General features: G+C 41.5%; 1 non-coding gene across 1 annotated transcript; it reads left to right on the plus strand.

Annotated features, from left to right (window-relative positions):
- Window positions 1–18,365: 18,365 nt before the first annotated feature.
- On the plus strand, window positions 18,366–18,469 carry LOC114208527 (U6 spliceosomal RNA). Its single transcript, XR_003609038.1, has one exon. It is a non-coding gene; the product is annotated as a U6 spliceosomal RNA (small nuclear RNA).
- Window positions 18,470–22,345: the final 3,876 nt, after the last annotated feature.

A 22,345-nucleotide genomic window follows, 5' to 3' on the forward strand; every position in this document is an offset into this window, starting at 1 on the left:
AAATATTATCCACTAAAAGATTAACAGTGTTAGGATTATGAGATTTTTATTTTCTTCTTTGTGTTTGTCCCAAATTTTCTATAATAAGCATGTGCTGTTTTTGAACAAAATTATTTTCATTGATTGATCCCCCTTCACAAAAACCTATTGAAAAGAAATAAATTTCCGACCTTGTGTTAGGCACTTTGAATAAACCGTCTCTGATCCCTAGTATAGTATAACAAAGTAGCTGTTATCTCTGCATTTTCAGTGAAAAAAAACTGAGGTACAAAGCAGTAGTAAGTTTCCTAAAAGTCACTCAGCTTCTGTGATGGTTAATTTTGTGTCATCTTGACTGGGCCAGTGGGGTGCCCAGATTAAACATTATTTCTGGGTGCACCTATAAGGGGTGTTTCCCAATGAGAACAGTATTTTAATGGGTGGACTCTGGGAAGTAAATTCCCCTCCCTGATGTGGGTAGGCATCAATCAATCTTTTGAGGGTCTGAAAAGAAAAAAAAAAACCAGAGGGAGGAAGGATTTGCCCCCTTCCCAGCTGCCAGCTTGAGTTGGGACTTCTGTCTTCTCCTGATTTTGGAGTGGGATGTACACCATTGACTGGGGTTCTCAGGCTTTTAGAATTATGCCCGGGCTTTCCTGGGGCTCTGGCTTGCAGATGGCAGATTGTGAGCCCATGCCTCATAATAAATCAAGAAGGATGGAAGGATGGATGGATGGATGGATGGATGGATGGATGGATGGACGGACGGATGGACAGACAGACAGATAGATCCTATTGACTCTGTTTCTGTGAAGACCCTTGACTAATACAGATAGGAAAGAGCAAGGCCAGCATGTAGCCTAGAACTGCTTGACTTCAGCCATTACTCTTCACAACATCCAGCTGCCTTTAAGATTAGTGCACTGCTTGCCCACAGCAGTGAGAGCACTGGATTCTAACCACCACTGGCCCAAAATCTAAAAATTGCCGAAGCAGGCAAGAAGCCAATAAAGTTTTAGAAACATTTGCATTAAAAATAGGCATCTAGCAAAGGATCTATATAAAGTCACTATAAGCTGCACAGAACCAAGAGTCAGATGGGGTTACCTCCTCTGAAAACTTCCATAACACAATCATTAAGAGGTAGAACTCTTTCCAGTGAAGTGAAAATTGCTTCCGCTGTCCCTGCAAGTACTGCTGCCACAGTACAGGTTGCAAACTCAGGGGTCCTGATCCGCTTTCAGAGAAGGCAAGCTAAGCCCTCACACAGACCAAACCTAAGTGCCAGTGTAGTTGTCTTCTGCATCAGTGGGAGAAAGGATTCCACATGTCTCTCAGAAGTCATCCCTCCTCAACTGAAGCACTGCCTCCCAGGTTTTAATTCCATACAGCTGCTGCCAACAAAGGACCTTCTGAACGGGAAATGTGATCGCTCCATTGTTGAAAGCTGCACAGCAGCCAAATAATGATAATGCTTCATTTCACTGACATTGGCAATCTGAGGTGATAGATCTTGTTTTGAAGATGTTAGGATTAGCAGCCTCTTTTCATGAGCTTCTGAAACCATTAGGTTCCTTAAGATCATTCTTCTTCATGAAGGATTTCTTTAGACCCACTGCAGCAGGCACCCGGCTCCATGCCCAGTAGCCCCCAGCCCACAGGTCGGTGAGCCCACGAGGCCTCCCCTACATTGCTTCTTACACTGCTTGAAGCAAGTGGCATATAGATATATTGTCTAGTCAGAAGCCCAAAAAGTTGTTACAGGAAAACTTACAAATTGGAAAAGAGAACACATAAACAGGAATCCTTAGATAAATTTCCCAAATTTGTTTAAGTTGTTCCAAATCTGTATAAAAACCTTTCTCAAAAATGTCTAACAAATCTCACTGCAAGAGAACCTGAATTTGAGATAAAGATCTTTTCTCTTATTCTAACTTGATTCAAAGAGAGGAATGGAGAAATTGGAAAGATAAAAATATCTGGGGCGCCTGGCTGGCTCAGTCAGTGGAGTGAGCAACTCTTCACCTTGGAGTTTTGAGCTCAAGCCCCAGGTTGGGTGTAGAGATTACTTAAAAATCTTTTTTAAAAAGGGAAAGATAGTCTCAGCCAATACCCAAAGACTGAGATTATAGAATAATGAAACTGGACCATTCCCTTACACCATACACAAAGATAAATTCAAATGGATGAAAGACTTCAATGTGAGATAGGAATCCATCAAAATCCTAGAGGAGAACATAGGCAGTAACCTCTGTGACCTCGGTCATAGCAACTTCTTTCAAAACACATCTCCAAACGCTAGTGAAACAAAAGCAAAAATGAACTTTTGGGTCTTCATCAAGATAAAAACTTCTGCACAGCAATGGAAACAGTCAACGAAACTAAGAGGCAGCCCACAGAATGGGAGAAGATATTTGCAAATGGCATTACAGGTAAAGGACTGATATCCAAGATCTATAAAAAACTTCTCAAACTCAACACCCAAAAAACAAATAACCCAGTCAAAAAATGGGCAGAAGACATGAACAGACACTTCTCCAAAGAAGACAAACAACTGGCCAACAGACACATGAAAAAATGCTCAATATCACTAACCATCAGGGAAATACAAATCAAAACCACAATGAGATAACACCTTACACCAGTCAGAATGGCTAAAATTAACAAAACAGGAAACAACAAATGTTGGTGAGGATGTAGAGAAAGGAGAACCCTCTTACCCTGTTGGTAGGAATGCAAGCTGGTACAGTCACTCTGGAAAACAGTATGGAGTTTCCTCAAGATGTTAAGAATAGAGCTACCCTACAACCCAGCAATTGCACCACTAGATATTTACCCCAAAGACACAGATGTAGTGAAAAGAAGGGGCACATGTACCCCAATGTTCATAGCAGTAATGTCCACAATAGCCAAACTGTGGAAGGAGCCGAGATGCCCCTTGAGAGATGAATGGATAAAGAAAATGTGGTACATATATACAATGGAATATTACTCAGCCATCAGAAAGGATGAATACCCACCATTTACGTGGACATGGATGGAACTGGAGGGGATTATGCTAAGTGAAGTAAGTCAAGCAGAGAAAGACAATTATCATATGGTTTTATTCATATGTGGAATATAAGCAATAGCATGGAGGACCACAAGAGAAGGGAGAGAAATCTGAAGGGGGAGAAATCAGAGAGGGAGACGAACCATGAGAGACCATGGACCTCGGAAAACAAACTGAGGGTTTCAGAAGGGAAGGGGGTGAGGGGAGGGGGTAACAGGGTGATGGGTATTAAGGAGTATTAAGGAGGGCACATGCTGTGATGAGCACTGGGTGTTATATGTAACTATGAATCATTGAACACTACATCAAAAACTAATGATGTACTCTACAATGGCTAACTGAACATCATAATAAAAAAAAGAAAAAAAGAAACACATATACTTAGAACACTTCTTTTTCATTTAATGTATAAGGAAAATTTTCCAATGTCATTAAATATTCTTCTAAAATACATGTAATGCATATACCACATTTTACTATATAGATATTGTTGAACATTTAAAAGTTTCAAATATTTTATTTTTATAAATTATGCCTTGATATAAAAAAAGGGAATGATAAAAATATCTGAAAACTATAGTGTAATCCTATATTACACAGAGTCAAATGCTATAAGACTGGTTATAGAGTGCCCAGTTTACTTGATTTACTTAAGAGTTTAGAAAGGTCTACACAGGGGTGCCTGGGTAACTCAGTCAGTTAAGTGTCTGCCTTTGGCTCAGGTCCTGATCACAAGGTCCTGAGATGGAGCCCCTCAGCTCACCAGGGAGTCTGCCTCTCCCTCTCCCTCTGCCCCTCCCCCCTGCTCATGCTCTACTTTCTCAAATAAATAATCTAAAAAAATGAAGAAGAAAGCTTTATACAGTACAGATTAGAATTGTGTCTCAGTTATCGTGAATTAGGTATAGTATAAAATTTGTGGTCATCTGATACCGAAAACCTGGTCTATTGACAGGAGTCTAACTTTCTAATGCAAAATAAGAATATTTCATTATTTTGATTTTCATCCCCCTTTTACCATGACAGCAATGTATGTCAGCAATACAACCTCTACTTCTACTTCTATTCTCTTATTCCTACCCCTCAACCCATACAAGTTAACCAGGTTCCCTTCAAAGAGAAGAGATTCTAACACTAAAACAAAATTCTCACCCCTGTAGAAACCCTTGTTAAAAAAAAAAAAGTTGGGGCGCCTGGATGTCTCAATTAAGTGTCTGCCTTTGACTCAGGTCACGATCCTGGAGTCCTGGGATCGAGCCCTGCATCAGGCTCCCCACTCAGTGGGGAGTCTGCTTCCCCCTCTGCCCTTCACCCTGCTCATGTTCTCTCTCAAATAAATAAATAAAATCTTTAAAAAAAAAAAGTTAAAGAATTTTCCAAAAACTGTTAAAGATCCCAGCAGCTGCTCTGTTTCATAATACAAGACAATGTTCTTGTGGAAAAACTAGTGAGAATCCAGGAAGCATCCAGAGTGATTGTCTTTCTGAAGTAAACATTGTGTCGATGGGAAATTAAAACATACACACACATCTGTATTCAGATTTCAAACACAATTCCCAAGTGAAACATTATAATTCCACTGGTTTTTAGGGGGGAAAAAATAGTAAAGATCTCCTAAGCTTTGTAAAATTTTCTATTAACAGCAGCCAAATTCAACTACACCAGACTAGGTCTCTCATCTATATGTTCTGGTAAACAATTAGGAAAATTCCAGCTGATTTTCTTAGATTCTTTCTAATAACTTGAGCATCTTCTCCACCTTTTACATCAAGCCTATGATCCTTCTGTGCCACCAATGCCAGTCATGGTATTTGTTTATGACAGTTTCTTTCCTAGTCATTGATTTTTCCATTCTACAACACACTTAGTCATGAATGTTGTGTTTATATGCTCTGTTACAGAAACATTCCTGCACATCACGAGCAGCGAGCGCTGTCACTCATGGGCCACTACCTTGAAATAATGCATCTCTCCCTCCCATTCTCTTTCTCCCTTCCAAGGATAGCTCACAGTGGAAAGATGACTTCACTCGTTTTATAAAAAGCACTAGAGCAATCCCACTTCCTAAAGGAACCACACCCTTGTGATCAGAAAAAGAGAATACTGGGGAAACACAAAAATAAGAAAATTATGTACGTGAGCCCACCCTATCTCTTTTTGAGGGTTAGGCCCTGAGGGCAGGAAATAATTCTTCTTGGTGTTTCTTCCGTTACCAAGTTCCTGCATAGGCAAGTGAATTCACAAAAGAAACTAATGAAGAAAAGGTTTCTTACTGTTGCCTTTATTTTTAATGTCTTTCAGTAAAACTACCTTCAAAAAAGAAAGGGATAAAGGAGCAAGCATAAATAGAGAGAGCGAAGAAGTAAAGTAACACTTTACACCCCCACCCCATCTCCAAGCCTCAGAGACAGCCCACCAGGTAAGTACTCAAGCCTACTTTTAAAATGAAGAGTTTGAGGCTGACAAGGGGGTAAGTTGTCCATGGCACACAACTAATAATTGGCAGAGCCAGGTTTCAAATTCACTAATGAGTACCTAGAATTCATTGTTTATATATTGCCAGGTAAGTGCAGAGCTTTTTTTTTTTTTTAAAGATTTTATTTATTTATTTGAGAGAGAGAATGAGAGAGAGAGAGAGAGCACAAGAGGGGGTGTCAGAGGGAGAAGCAGACTCCCTGCCGAGCAGGGAGCCCGATGCGGGACTCGATCCCGGGACTCCAGGATCATGACCTGAGCTGAAGGCAGTCGCTTAACCAACTGAGCCACCCAGGCTCCCAGTGCAGAGCTTTTGATAGCAATTGAGCTAATAGCCTGGATGTAAAGAAAAGAAAAAAGAAAAAAACAAAACACTGTTATCATCTTAAAATCTAATAAAGCTAGTGTAGTCAAAAGCTCCTCTTGGGGGCGCCTGGGTGGCTCAGTTGTTAAGTGTCTGCCTTCGGCTCAGGACATGATCCCAGGGTTCTGGGATGGAGCCCCGCATCAGGCTCCCTGCTCAGCTGGGAGTCTGCTTCTCCCTCTCCCACTCCCCCTGCTTGCGTTCCCTCTCTTGCTGTGTCTCTCTCTGTCAAATAAATAAAATCTTAAAAAAAAAAAAAAAAAAAAGCACCTCTTGGCCAGAAGGCAATCTTAGGAAAGCATCCATAAAATTTCTGGTTTTAAGCAATACAACTTCCTGATGAGTCCCGTGTAATAAAGTAACTACAAAATGTGTATATAACGAAGCAACTTGTTTTATAAGGTTACTGTATACAGACTAGTAAAGAATTGGAGGACTGTACTAATTTTCTATTTCTGAGTCATAAATGACCACAAGCCTAGCAGCTTAAAAAAATGCCACTCATTAAAGCACAGTTTTGTAGATCAGAAGTCCAGCATGGTATTCCTGGGTTCTCCACTCCCAATGTTACAAGGTTGAAATCAAGGTGCTGGCCACCTTCTTTGGGGCTCTGAGGAAAAATCCACTTCTGAGCTTACTTTTGTTGTCGGAAGAATTCACTTGCTTGCAGTTGGAGAACTGAGGCCATTTTCTAGATAGCTGATGCCAACCCAGAGAAGACTCTGCATTTAAAGGGTTATGTGAGTAGGTCAGGCCCGCCTGGATAATCTCCCTTTCTAAAGTCAGCGGTGCTCTATAACATAACCTAATCACAGGAATAAAATTCAACAAATTCCATCTGGAGAATTAGGCAGAACATACAGAGCAGGGGCGGGGGTAAAAAGTCTGGGAGGCCATCCTAGAATTCTGGTAGGAAGTGACAGAGATTGAAAATAATACACCTGACATGTTGAACGAAAGAAACCAAACACAAAAGAATTCATAGATTCCACTTATACGAAGTTCAAAATAGGCAAACTAAGTCAGTGCTGCCAGATAAAGTCAAGAGAGTGTTGACCCTTAGGGTCAAAGAGGGATAGAAACAACAGTATATCGGAAAAAGGATTTATTCAACAATTACACACTGAATGCCTATCAGACACTAAAAGGAATTCCATGGCAATCAAGACAAGGCCCCTGTCCTTAAGTAGCTTAAAAATCTACCAGGGAAGGGGGCTCTGGCTGGCTCAGTGGTGGAGCATGCAACACTTGATCTCGGGGCTGTGAGTTTTAGCCCCATGGTGAGGGTAGAAATTACTTAAAAAAATGAAATCTTCTAAAAAAATCATCTAAGAGATTAGAAAACAGAGACTAATAGTCTAGAGACTAAGAAACTAATAAATAAGTATCTACCATGCATTGTGATAAGCCTCACATGTGGGAAAGTAGGAGGCACTTGGAGAACATACAGCAGGCGGACCCAAACTAGTTTAGAGGGTCAAGAAGTAACATTTAAACTGAGACCTGGAAGTATTTAGGTAGGCAAAGCTGGGGAATAGTTGACATGGTGATGCTGGTTGATTGTGAACTGATCGTCACTTACCTGTAAGACATGACCACCTAGAGGCCATGTAGTCTCTGTCTCCATCGTTATGAGAACAATCTCTGCAACAATGGAGGCACTGGTACCACTTGAAACTGCACTGGCCAAACAACTCCTTTAATGCTAGGACGTTATCAGTTCTGGACATTCTTCCACCAAACACTGACAAGCTAGAGAGTGACCTGAAGATAATTACCATCACAACATAGGAGCTTGAATCAGTGCGGAAGGAGTACAGCAGCATGGCACAGTGGCTTCATGCTCAGGCACTGGAATCAGACTGCAGGCTTGTAATCCTAACTCCATCACTTGTGTGTGTCCTTGATAAGCCTCAGTTTCCTCATCTCTAAAATAGGGGCAATCATGCAAAACTGCCAAGAAGTAACTAAAGAGTAAGAAATACAATATCTTCAGGTGGAAGATGCATTAGACTCATTCTGTATAAGTATGGTACTGGTAGATTTGGGAGAGCTGGTTTTTTAAAAGATTTTACGTATTTTTTTGAGAAAGAGAGAGAGCACAGGCACTGCGCAGGGGGGAGGGGCAGAGGGGGAGGGGCAGAGAGGGAGGCACAGACAGACAAGCATGGAGCCCAGCGCAGGGCTTGATCCCACAACCCTGAGATCACAACCTGAGCTGAAACCAAGAGTCAGATGCTCAACCACCTGAGCCACCCAGGCACCCCTTGTGCTGATAGATTTTGAACACATATGAGAAAGAACTCTTCTCCTGCCACTCTCTGACTCATCAGCCATACCCAACTGTCATTGCCCAAGCACACAAAGCTCCCTTAAATGCCCGTACATGTTCCCATCTTGTTCCTTTCCTCTGGCGTGTCCTACTCACTCTTGTTTGCTTAAAGAGTTTCTATTCATCCTCCAGAGTCTCAACTCGTGCATTGCCTTGCTGATGAAGATTTTCCTGTGTGCATAACATAGGACTGGGTGATCACTTGTCCATGCACAGCACTATATCTCTAAAGTAACATGCATCCTATACCATAACTGCTTACTCATACATTCATCTCTCATCGTTATGAGCCTCTTGAGGGGTAAGACCATACACAGCACTTGGCTCATGCTAGGCAGTAAAAATGTTCACTGAATGAACTGTAGGAATAAATACTATTGCCTTAAAAGGCAATGAATTCCTGCCACCAGTAATATTTAAGCGAAGACAAGACAATTGCAGACATATACAGACAGGACTGGAGGGTCTGACATTCAACTTGCGAATCACTAAATAGGACCCTCCAAACCTGAGAGTCCCTAGCACTAGATGAAGAAAATTAAATCACAAGGGCACAGAGAAGAAAAAGTTGTATGTTTGGGGAATAGCGAGTGCCTCTGTTTGCCTGAGCAGGATAGAGGTAGGACTGCAGCAAGAAAGTGATGACACACTCAAAAGGGGAAAGGAAAATTCTTTAGAAAGGTCCTACTCAGGGGTGCCTGGGTGGCTCAGTCATTAAGCATCTGCTTCCGGCTCAGGTCATGATCCCAGGGTCCTGGGATCGAGCCCCGCATCAGGCCCCCTGCCCAGTGGGAAGCCTGCTTCTCCCTCTCCCGCTCCCCCTGTTTGTGTTCCCTCTCTCACTGTGTCTCTCTCTGTCAAATAAATAAATAAAATCTTAAAAAAAAAAAGAAAGGTCCTACTTAAGAGTGAGCAAGGTAAAGTACCCATCGCAAAATGATAAAGCTTGCAGAGCCTCACAATAGCAGACAACTATTTCCACCCGTGGTTCCAAAGGGGTAAGGGGAAGCAAGTGGAGTTACCACAACATGGTAAAAATGGAGTGATCTGACACAAGTTGTGGCCTAGGTAGAAGAATGGGACTTGGTCTCTGCCTCAATCAGGTGTCTACAGGAAGAGGGGGGGAGGAGCCCCAAGAGGCACCTGATATTTCCTTTCATCGGCTGGATAGGAAATGGCTCTGGTTTTATTCTTTGTTTTCTGTTCAGAATGAAACTTTTTTTATTAGTATTATTATGCAAAGTTTCCTAAAATAAAAAGAGCAGTGACTGTTTTGAGTCCTTAGCTGTTTTCTGAGGCACTATGCAACAAGGCATCACTGGATTGGGATTTACTTCTTTTCTCCACAGCCTCATTAGAAGCTTAGCTTCACTAAGAGAATTACTCACAATACAGTATCACTGAACACATGGAGAGCCTTTAAAGATTAGTTCCTCTCTCAACAAACTCCAGGCTTTTCAAAATCAAAGTGTGGAAGGAAGGGACATCTGAAAAAGAAAAAGGCTGCGTTCCCACACACTTAGAAGCTTTTCCCCTACTCACCCATTACCTTATATCACCGGCAACATGAATCAACAAATCCTGATAGTTTCTATTCTCAGGCTGAAGGGTAAAAATGATACAAAGCAGCAACACAACGTGTGTGTGTATGTGTGTGTGTGACAGAGAGAGACGGATAGACTATGCTCCCTACACACACACACACACACACACACACACACACACACACGTTCTTTCTAACTTGTCCTAAAGCAATCCTGTTTGCATGATCAGAAGCTGCATTTGAGTTGGAATTCTTAGAACAAATGAAGTGTTCATGAGACTCTCCCCACTTTCCCCATGCCGCCAGTATGTCCACTCTCAAGGACATCAGGAACACCAATCAGTCCATCCATAAGCTTTTGCTTAGACTCAGGCTGTGGTGGAGACAATCAGATGCCCCTCAGTGCAAAATGGCAAGGACAACTGAAGGCAAGAAACCAATTGGAAACCACGCGTGCCCCTGAAAACAGTAAATAACATTGTGTGGATTCCACAGCTCATTTTGTTGATGAATCCAGGACACAGTTATTTATCTTACTACAAATGTGTCTTCGTTTTCAGACATCTTTTTAAAAACCAATTTTAATGACACTTTCTTTAATCCTCTTTCTGTTTGTACTCAGATCTGTTTTCTATACTAAGAGCTACACAAATAAATTAGTGGAATTATTACCCTGATGCAATCTAAATCTCTTTTATTTGACTATGTATTTTTCCTGACTTTCAAAGATTGTTTGTTTATTTATTTATTTATTTGACAGAGACAGTGACAGCGAGAGAGGGAACACAAGCAGGGGGAGTGGGAGAGGGTGAAGCAGGCTTCCCGCTGAGCAGGGAGCCTGATGCCGGGCTCCATCCCAGGTCCCTGGGGATCATGACCTGAGCCGAAGGCAAACGCTTAATGCCTGAGCCACCCAGGCGCCCCTTTCCTGACTTTCAAAGAGACACACTACAGTTGCCTTCCTGGTGGAGCCCTGGTGGTGCAGAAAGGGGAGGTGTGGCCCAAAGAGGGCCAAGAGATAGAAGTCTCCTCAGGGTGGGTGGGAGACCTGACCACAGGTAAGACAGGGGGTCTAGGCCTGCATGGATATGAACTGCTACAACCATCAACCAGGCAGCTAGCTGCTCTTTCTTTCATCTTCTGATGGGTGGTTCTTGACTGCTGGCTTAACTTTCAGAAAGCATCCCACTTTTCCAAGCCTCATGGACCAGCTTCTACTTTTGCATCTTATTTTCTCTAGCAAAAAGGAGAGAAATCAGTACCAGAAAGCTCTGAGAATCAGGGAGAGTGAGTAAACTGCTTTATTTTTCTCCCTCAATGGAACATGAGTTCTTTAAAGGTGGAAGCAGAGGAGAGGTGGTTCATTAAGAACTATTAATGTACTAAAATAAACCAATCAGAGGAGTGTCAGCAGAGCCTGGCTTTGCTGAGGAGGAGGAGAATGTGAGGGGTCTGGACTTTTTTGGTTCTCAACAAAATATCGTTACGTTTTGCTTTGTTTTGTTTTTCAAAGAAACCTTATTTTCCTGGCTGTGATATGAAATATTTCATTTTCTCAGCCTGCGTTACGCAGTTCAGCTTATGGCTATAAATGGTCTCTCACTTTTGTCATTAGAATGAGTTGTTCAAGTGCACAGTACTCAAAGGTGATGTCCTCAAATGATTATAAGCAAAATTCTTTCATTCCTCATTCAAGTAAACAGGTCTGGAATAACTTCTGAATCTGGCATGAGCGAGAGAGTTCTCTCAGAGTCACTTTGCAAGTAGATATCTATAGTAATCTTGTCCGCTTACCCTACCAATTAATAACGGTGTGTACTTGAAAAGCAGCTGGTGAGGGTCTCACCTATGTGATCTACACATCTTGAACAAGGAAACCTAACTAGTATTAAGGCATGGGAGAAAAGCCATATGGCACAGCAGTGATGCACACTGACTCAGATGTTTACCTGGATTCGATTCCCATTTCAGCCACTTTTTAAGGCAAGCAGGACAAATAATTTAACCTGGGTGCTATACATGCAAAGGACTTGGATAAAGACTTAGCCCACGGTAAGTATTATACTAAGAGTTATTGTTGTTATTAAGGCAAGACCCTGACTTTCAGGGCTCTAAGCTACCACTGGGAGGACTGAAGGATCCAAGCCCGAGCCTTCCTCCTACTGAAATGGCTGAGTCATTTCCCATGCCATTCACCAGCCCCTGATGAGCTGCCCTGTTTTGCCAGTGAGGCCACCACACTAACATGAATGCCCTTCATCGCTGCCCTCTCCAGGCTCTCGATGCCACCTTCCCAGTCTCCTGCATTGATCCTATTACTCTCCCAAATAGAAGGGAGGATTCTTTTTCCACCATTGCCGCATCTCTTCATCAGACTAAATGCAATCTTGCTCTCTCCATTTTTTTAATAAATCACCCATAAAAGGTAGGTGCATCAAATAACTTGATAAAAGCTCTAACGTGGGCCATGTCAGAAAACATTTAAGTGGCAGCTTAAATAACCTGCTCAGAAAGTCTTTTCGCACTGATTAAAATTACTCTTCCAGGGAGGTAGTGAAGTCATCTTCATCTCTCTCTATAAATCAGTATCATTATACTTTATGCATGCCACACACACACATATCAACACACACACAAAAGTATATACGTGTGCACCCACAGTCTTGCACAACACCTTGCTGGAGATTTTGGTCTCCTTATCTTGAGGACCAATCAACAATTCCAAATTCTCTATGCAATATTCTCAAGGGCACCTATCAAGTTCACATGTATTATGTGTCTATCTGATCAATTAAGTTATTGGAAACTATTACTTTAACATAGTGATCTTTAAAATAAAATCTTACGTACCACTGTTTGTTATTTAAAATATGCTCTTGTTATCACTAAGATGAAGAATGTCTGCAAAGCAGAATAGCTACTGGTCTCGGGAATCAATGAAAGCCAGTCTGGTTGCCTCCATTAAGATCAACGAATTGGTACAAATATACAAACAGAAGCCCATAATAGCAAGTCCAAACAGAGAATAGGGGTAACCTCATGGTTGGTGCATGAGTCTTGTAGTCAGGAAGACTAGGATTCAAATCCCAGCATGGACACTAATTAGTTGTGTGACCTTCAATTTTCTTAACCAGTCTGTGCCTTGATTTTCTCATCTGTAAGATTTAGATACTAATACTGACCTCAGAGATATGTTGTAAGGATTAAGTGAGAAAATGTAGGTAAGGCATTTGATACAGTATATAGTAAGCATGTGTTTAAGATTTTTTATTGATTGATTGATTTTGGAGAGAGCACATGAGCAGCGGACGAGCTCAGGGAGTGGGACAAGCAGACTCCATGCTGAGCACAGAGCCTGACTCAAGACTCTATCCCATGATCCCACAACCCTGAGAGTATGACCTGAGCTGAAATGAAGAGTCAAACACTTAAACAACCTGGCCACCCAGGTGCCCAGCATGTGTTTAAAAGCTATTATTTCCAGGGGTGCCTGAGTATCTCAGTCAGTTGAGCATCGGACTCTTGGTTTTGACTTAGGTCATGATCTTATGGGTGGTAAGATTGAGCCCCACCTCAGGCTCCCTGCTCAGTGGGGAATCTGCTTGAGATTCTCTTCCTCTGCCCATCTCCCACTTGCACACGTGCACTCTCAAATAAATAAATCTTTTAAAAATAAATAAATAAAAGTTATTATTTCCAGGTGAGAATCATTCCTGATGGATTCTGAAATAAACCAATCTTCAAGATGGTTAGTAAGTTACTGGCCAGGTGCCACTTTGCCTTCTTTCCAAGATACTTGGATACCTTGATAGTGTGATTAGCAAAGCACTACAGAGCAAGGCAACATCAGTCAAAATAGCCAGATATTCTACCAGACAACTCCAGCCATTAGAGAAGAGTCTAAGGAAAAGATGGCAAAAGCAGAGCATGAGACAGAGCTTTCAGAGCGGGGCAGATTTCACTCAAAAATCACAGGACACCTATGCCAGGCGCTGTTCAGAATTGGGAGTACAGCATAGAACAAAATGGATAAAAACTCTTCCCTTTGGAGCTCATACTGTAGTGCAGGGAAGCAGAAAATAAACAACTAAATTAATAAAATACAAAATATATATGTCTGATGGTGCAATGTGCTACAGAAAAAAATCAAGTAAGGAATGGGAATAAACAGAGACATGGTAGATGATAGTTTCTTAAGATAAAGCAGAAAAACATGCATTACTCCATCAATATCAACTCCCCTTGCCCTTGATTCACAAGTGACAGCAGGTGACCACACCATTAATACTCAGTAACTATTTTTTGAACGAATGACATGCCTCAAGAGAAAACCAAAATCTCAGAAAACAAAGCAAATTTTATGCACCTGTTTCAACTAGGTAGCATTAGTTTCTGGTACGTTGAAACACTCAGTAAATAGTTGTTGCATAATTCAGTGGCTCAGCAAGTAAGTGAAAGGATTATAGGCTTTCAGGAAAAGTGATCCTGGCTCCACCTACAGAGCCAAGCTGCTCTGTATAGTGACTGCAACATCGATAGTAAGAATAACATGTGCCTGATTGCTCAACCATACCTGGCATTCCTCTAAGTATTTTATATTGATTATCTCATTCGAACCTTTCCATAATATTGGAGATTTGGGGGAGGAACTGCCCAGTAAAGGACCTGTGAAAGCCTTCTCTGTTGAGTGGTGTCCTACGATGTGGAGAAGTATATCCTTATCAGTCAACAAGTTGGGTGCTGAGTAGACTTCAGAGCAGTGATTCTGGTTACCAATCCAACAGGTGCTCTTCAAGTTACCAAACACGAATGTTCACATCTTTCTACCCAGCTGTCAGCTCTTCTCAGCCAACCACTGATTCTAATAACCCTCCAGTCCAGACTCAGAATTTACTATCTTTCCTCTTGCAGTCATTCTACTGGTGTTATCCAGCACTCACTGTATCCAAAGCTCTAGAAGCAATAAGAGGCTCTATGAATTTACAAACAGACCAAGAAAGAAGGCTCAACACTTTAAAAGCAAGCAAGCAATGTAATGCACTTGCCCTGGGGTGGACACAACAGCTGCAAGAAGGGACTAAAGACTTACTCATACCTTTGGAGGCTAATTTGATTCCCAGGAGGAGAGCCACTGAAGGAGAGAGGACAGAGCGGTATCTGCAGGAATAGGCAGCTTCACATAGCTGAGAGAAGAGCCAGGTGGCACTGTGTTCTGGCTGCAAAAAAGAACACCCGAAAAACGAGCCACGGCATGAGCCTCACCGGCAGCTGCTTGCCAAGTACAAGCCAGTCCCAGACAAGACTATCGAACCCATGCCTGCCTGATGGGATTAAGAGCTGAAAACCAGTGCTGCTTTACAAGAAGTCAGAGCTACTGAAAACCCAAACTATAATTAAGAGAGAGAAGATTTGATTTACTGGGAAAAACAAATTGCTACAAAAGTAGTGATGTAACCAGTTCTAGAAACAAACAGTGCCCACTTCATACTTGTTTCCAGTGTTTTAAAAGGAAAGAGGCAGTAGTTAGTGAGGATGCGGAGGTGATAGTGCAGACGCAAAAAGGAACAGAACTGGAGGGAGGGGGTCTCATGCCCCTGTGCCAGATGTGGTCCAAGTTCAATGCTAATCTGACCCTGTTGCTCTCCTGCTTAAACCCTGCAGCAGCCTCCCACTCCCTTTTAATTAAAGCCCAAACTCCTTCACCTGGCCCCTAGAGACTCACAAAATCTGGCCTCTGTGGCTTTATCTCACCATTTGCCTCTTCCCTGCATCCATTCTGAACTTCCCATAGGTCCTCACAGGTGCCTCCATCCCTGTAGCCGTTGGCTCACTGAGGCAACACTCTTCTTCTTTCTCTCCCCATCTTCATCTGACTGGCACCTGCTCTGATCTCTGCTTAAATATCATTTCCTTGAAGAGGCTTTCCTTACCCTCCTCTAGGTTAGAGCCCTTGCTCTGTTATAATCCCTATATTTCCTCTCCTATAATACTCATCAACTTTGTGATTAGTACTGATTTATCAGTCTTCCCTGCTAACTAGACACCTTTTTAAGTGCTCATAAAACACCTGTTAGATTAATCAATAGATTGAACTGAAACAGAATTTTTTTTTTTTGCTGGTGCCATTGTTTATTCCCCGAGGAAGTTTCAAATGCTATTAATCACTGTAATTTAAAGGTTCATAGATGATTCCCAGGGTTATAGGTTTGCATTATGGGTTTTTTTTAAGATTTATTTATTTTAGGGAGGAGGAGGGGGTAGGGGAAGGTGTAGAGAATCTTAAGCAGGCTCTACACCCAGCAAGAAGGGCTGGATCTCACACCCTGAAATCATGATCTGAGCTGAAATCAAGAGTCAGTGGCTTAACCCACTGAGCCACCCAGGCTTCCAGGCACTATCATGTTTTAAAGGTCAGTAGATAAGGAGTGAAGGAGATATCCAGAAATTCAGTCTTCTTTTTTTTTTTTTTTTTTTTAAGATTCTATTTATTTGACAGAGAGAGACACAGCGAGAGAGGGAACACAAGCAGAGGACTGTGAGAGGGAGAAGCAGGCTTCCCGCGGAGCAGGGAGCCCGATGCGGGGCTCGATCCCAGGACCCCGGGATCATGACCTGAGCCGAAGGCAGACGCTTAACGGCTGAGCCACCCAGGCGCCCCCAGAAATTCAGTCTTCTAAATATGATTAACCAGACAGCAATTTGAATATTAAGTAGTCTAAGCATCCTTCACTATTTTCATAACCCTTTGGCAAGAGCTAAAATATAAACCAGCAGTTCTTTGGAACTACTGTTCTCCAACTCATCTGGGAAGACCACGGGCATCACTTTCCCTCCCCCACAAGCTACCACAGCTGTGGGGGCCCTTGGCCTGGTGTCCCCTGCAGCCCAAGCCACTCCCCAGGTCCGACCCGAGGTCCTTCTTTCTCCCTGAATTCTAACATGAAAGGAAAAAAACACATTAGGCAACATCTCAGGAGAGAAGAAAATGGAAAATTCCAGCTGTTTAGGTTTTATGATCATCCCATATACCTTCCCCAAAAAACCTTCTAACTACTTTCCTACCTACCCTTTCCCTTGTACCCAGGAAATACTATCTTTCCTCTAATTTATTCTCACTTTCATTCATTCAATAAGCATTTATAAAGCTATTTCTATGTACCTCGCATTGACTCTTAAATTTTTGTTGTTTTCAACATTTTGCATTTGATGATTTAGGAGCTGCCTGTAAAAAAATGCAGAAATAAGCATTTTTTTTCTTTATTTCAGGGGGTAAAAAAATAGTATTCAGAAATATATTTAGTGAAATCTTAAGTTTCACTTAAGGAAACAAATTACGAATCTTTGAGTTGATGGCAACAGAGAAACCAAGTTGAACTGTCTTAAACTTCATGACTTCATTGGCTCACAAGCTTTTTAAAGGTCCTATGCTGTTGCAGGCATGGTTTGACCCAGAACTTCACAGAGTCACCAGGCTCTGACTCTTTTGGGATTCTCTGGGCTCTGCTCAGCTTCTCTCACGGCAGCAGTAATTCCAGATCTCACTTCTCCCACAACACCAGCAGAGGAAAAGCTCTTCACCACCTCTCACAGAAGACAAAGGAAGCTCCTTCCTGGGAGCCCCCATTGAAAAGAATTTTTGCCCCTCTGAATTTGGTTAGTTGCTCATCCTGGAACCACATCACCCAGGGAATGGTACCCACTTGTTGGTTTAAGCCAGTCAGGATCCACCTCTGGAGTCAGAAATGGTGTCCATTCCATGCTGGCTGCATAGCTAACCAAAGTAAAACATATCCCTAAAGGAAAAAAAGGAGGGCTGTTGTAGAAATGAAAAAACAGATACCAAAGAAGCAATTGACAAATGCACATTCCAGGGGCGCCTGGGCGGCTCAGTTGTTAAGCATCTGCCTTCTGCTCAGGTCATGATCTCAGGGTCCTGGGATCGAGCCCCACATCAGGCTCCCTGCTCAGCGGGAAGCCTGCTTCTCCCTCTCCCACTCCCCCTGCTTGCGTTCCCTCTCTCGCTGTGTCTCTCTCTGTCAAATAAATAAATAATCTTAAAAAAAATGCGCATTCCACAAGTGAATCAACTTTTTCAAAGCACCACTCAAGATGTTCCCACTCACATGAAAAAATACGTCATCACTCCAGTGTAGCTTATAGAATCCCCAATTCTTAGAATTAGAAGGAACTATAGAGATAGAATATAATCCATCTCCTTCATATTATAGCAGTTAAGGCTGGGAAAAGTGAAGTAAACTGCCCCAGGTTACACATCTAGTTAATGCCATTGAAAGAAACATAACCCAGGTGTTTTTATTTTTGATCCAACCTTCCTTCTCGTATGTCAATACTACACAATCCAGGCAAAATCAGACCATATGATGTGTTATTTCTGTTATTCTCTAAACACAGAGTTTATTTGCAGAGAGAGTATGTTTGTTGGGTTCGTGAGGAAGGGGTAGATAGGAAAGAATGAAAGAATGGAAAAAGAGAACAATTTTAATAACTTTTTAAGTTTGTTTTAACTCACACAACTTTCTAACACATTTACTGACCCCCAAACAAGAACTTTTCTCAGAGCTGAGAAAATGTGACACTACAACTTGGTAAAAAGAACCCAGTGCTCACTTCAGCAGCACATATACTAAAATTGGAACGACACAGAGATTAGCATGGTCTCTGCAGAAGGATGACACGCAAATTTGTGAAGTGTTCCATATTTATTTTTTGAAGCGTTCCATATTAAAAAAAAAAATAAGAATCCATATAATAACAGCAATTGGGCTTGTAAATCCTGGTCCTGAGACCAAATACCATTTCAGGAAAAGACAAGTTGCTGGCTCTGTTCTCAAAACTCAGTGTGGTTTGAGACCTGACAGATAATGTTCATTTGTAGTGGCTTTGACATGAGGAGGAACTCTTCAAGGTAAAGAGAAAGAGCTCATGCTGGTCAATTGTTAAAAATCACAAAGCAACCTGTCCCCTGGAGCCTGTGAATTCTCCTCCAGATCATAGCACTGCATTTCATTTTCAGGGCAGGTCAGCTAGCAAGAACCAGCTGTGGAGTGGGGAGAATAAATAACAGACAACCAAAAGTGCCCTCCTAGAACCTGGTAAATCTATTGTAGTATTCACAGCTCCTCCGGTGTGTTGAGCCTATTCAAAGGCAAACTGCTCACTCAGAGGGTACCTGTCTTAAACCATTATTTACTATTAGTACCTCAGCAGTAATTCATTTAATTAAACTTTTGCTCACTCTGCTGCCCTGCCCAGATTGTTCTAGCCTCTCTGCCTCCTCCAGACCATGCAGTCCACATTCAGCTTCTAAACAGAAGTTGAATTGTATGATTCCACCCCTTAAAACACTTTGACAAATCCAAATGTTTCCAGAATAAACCTTGTCTTGTTAGTATGATCCACAAGGTCCAGAACCCACTACCCATGATCTGCGCTGTGCTCTCACCCACTAGAGACCAGACACCACCTCCCAAGATACCTTCATTTTCATTCCTTCCTACCTCTGTTCTGGTTGTTTTCTCCACTTGGAAAGCCCTTTACTGTAGAACACATCCTGGCCAGTTGTTACGTCCCAGGGAAAGATTCTCTCCTCTCAATTCCCGAGATAATTTCCCCTTCAACATCTCCTATAACGTTGTAATTGGGTCATTCTTTTTTTTACCTCTTGGTCTCCTCCAGAGCAAGGACTATATTTTATACAAGGACTTTATACAACACCACCATGTTGTTAAGCCATTGCACAGAGTAGATACCCAACTAATGTTTGCTGAGTTTGACTGAAGTGAGTCATTTAATGTCTATCTTACGTTCAAAGCAGAATCACCTACTTTGTGCTAAGGCCTATATTAAGTACAAAAGAAATGTAGATAAAGAAGTTATGAATGCCACCCTCAGGGAGACCACAGCCTAGTTGGGGAGAGTGGGAGGTAAACAGGCAACCCTGTTAAAAATCCTCTGTCATATCTTGCCCAATCCCTAGTCTCTCTGCTTCATTTCTTGTCCTTGGAATTCTTTTTGCCTTGATTCTTATTCCAGAAACCTCAACTCTCTTTCCATACAGAGATCTTGCAATCCTACTGCCAGGACAAAAGCCTCGTCCCAGATTTCTTTTTCACATAACCAGCTTTCTGTAAACCACTCTTCAATGAGTGAGGAAAAGGTAACTTCTTCACAGGGTCAGTGATCCTTCGTATCAGGACTCTGATATGGCTCTCAACCTGGCATCTAATATGAATTATCCACTCTTCTTTCACCTTAAAGTATACAAGATCCTCTCGGTATCCTATTTAAAATGGATATCCCCAGGATCCATTCCCCAGATTTTCTAGTTATCTGTATTTATTGTAAGTCCTCCAGATGATTTTGAGACAGAGGGTACAGAGAGTTTAAGAAGTATTGTCCTAAGATCCACATGTTCACTGATGTTTTACAATCATCTACACTGTCTGTATCTAACCCCACCACTACAGTTTTGGACCCTATAAACCTTCAATGACTGGGCTAATTCCCTAAGTCTCCTACAAAGGAAGTGGGAATGTAGATAGCAGAGGATCTACTGTGCATGACTGTCTGCTTTGACTTTTGCATACTATAATCCCCAAAGTCCCCAACACCAGGCACTGCTTACATACCAGGACATCTTAGATGCTTTAGGCTGTAAGTTACTTGACATCAATCTTAGCAATGTTTTGGGTTTTTGGGGCTTGATCTGACTCCAAAGACAAGAAAAATACAAGAAAAAATAAATAGTGGGACTACATCAAACTAAGCTTTTGCAAAGCAAAGGAAACCATCACAAGAAGGAAACCTACTGGATGAAAGATATTTGCTGATCATATATCTGTACCTGATAAGGAGATAATATCCAAAAATCTATAAAGAACTCATATAACTAAATAACAACAAAAAAATCCAATTTAAAATGGGTAGGAGATCTGACTATACATTTTTCCAAAGAAGATATACAGGTGGCCAACAGGCACATGAAAATATGCTCAACACCACTACTCATCAGGGAAATACAAATCAAAACCACAATGAGATATCACCTCATACCTGTCAGAATGACTATTATCAAAAAGACAAGAAATAACAAGTGTTGGTGAGGATGTGGAGAAAAGGGAACTCTTGTGCACTGATGGTGAGAATGTAATTTGGTGCAACCACTATGGAAAACAATATAGTTTCCTCAAAAAATTAAAAATAGAACTACCATACAATTTGGCAATTCTATTTCTGGGTATCTGAGGAAAATGAAAACACTAATTCAAAAAGACATATGCACCCCTTGTTCACTGCAGCATTATTTATGATAGCCAAGATATGGAAACAACTTAAGTGTCCATTGATGGATGAATAAAGATATATATATATATATATGCACACACACACACACACACACACACGATGGAATGTTACTCAACCATAAAAAAAGAATAAAATCTTAAAATCTTACCATTTGCAACAACCTGGATTGACTTTGAGGGTATTATGCTAAGTGAAATAAGACAGAGAGAGACAAATACCACATTATTTCACTTACATTGTGGTGACTATTTTGCAATACATACAAATGTTGAATTACTATGTTGTATACCTGAAACAATATAATTCTAGGAAAATTATACCTCAATAAATAAAAAGGAAATAAATTTATAATAAAGGAAAAGGTCCTGAGGAGCTAGCATTGCCAGAAAAGTCAGGTTTAGAGAGATACTAGAATTTGCACTGAGTTCTCAGGGGAAAAAAGGGGGGGGATTAACCATCATATTTCCCATTTATTGGATCAATTATATTCCAGACACTGTACTAGCTACATTACATATCTTTCTTCTAATCCTCACAACCATCCTTTGAAGAAACTGAGGCACAAGGATGTCCAGAAACTCTCCCAAATTGACACAACTAGAAAGTGAAAGAGCTAATTCAGGTTGATCCCCAAGTCCATGGTCTTTCTACTATACCACAAATCAAGGAAATAATTATCACTACCTCCTCAATTTTACCAGGTTTTTAATAGAGCACACTACTCCCTGAGAGACTCTTGGAAATTTCTGAGAGCTTCAACAATTCATAAGAAAGAAGTTTTTCTGGAAGAATCAGGGAATGTTGGGTATTCAGTTGAGTATTCAAAATGATAAAGGAAAATGCGCAAGAGCAGTGTTCATTATTCTGTCCAACTCAATAGTACTAAACATAAAATAAAATGAACTTGGACACTTCAATGTTGTTTTCTCTTTGAAGCAACTGACTTCTACTTAATAGGACAGGAAAACAGACCACTGAGCATACTGCTGCATGATAGCTCATCCTAATAAGGCTTTTTGGCTGAGTTTCTTTAGTTTCTGTCTGCTTGAAAGATCCCCTGGCCCCTTTCCTAATTGCAGGGGCTGCTCCCAGAATGAACACTAGATTACCAGCCCTAGTTAAAGAGCACTTAGGGCCATGCTGGCCAGAACACCACATGGATTCCAGGCAGCTGCGATGGATGCCAATGATTAATTGATGCCAATGGGGGCTATAAGCTTGGGGTGAGGGCAAAAAGACTGGGAGCAGACACAGCACAGCCACAGATGTCATACC

Source organism: Eumetopias jubatus, unplaced genomic scaffold, assembly GCF_037043125.1.
Source record: "Eumetopias jubatus isolate StellerSeaLion01/CBP00866 unplaced genomic scaffold, mEumJub1_p1.0 scaffold_4, whole genome shotgun sequence".
In the NCBI taxonomy this organism is placed as follows: domain Eukaryota; kingdom Metazoa; phylum Chordata; class Mammalia; order Carnivora; family Otariidae; genus Eumetopias; species Eumetopias jubatus.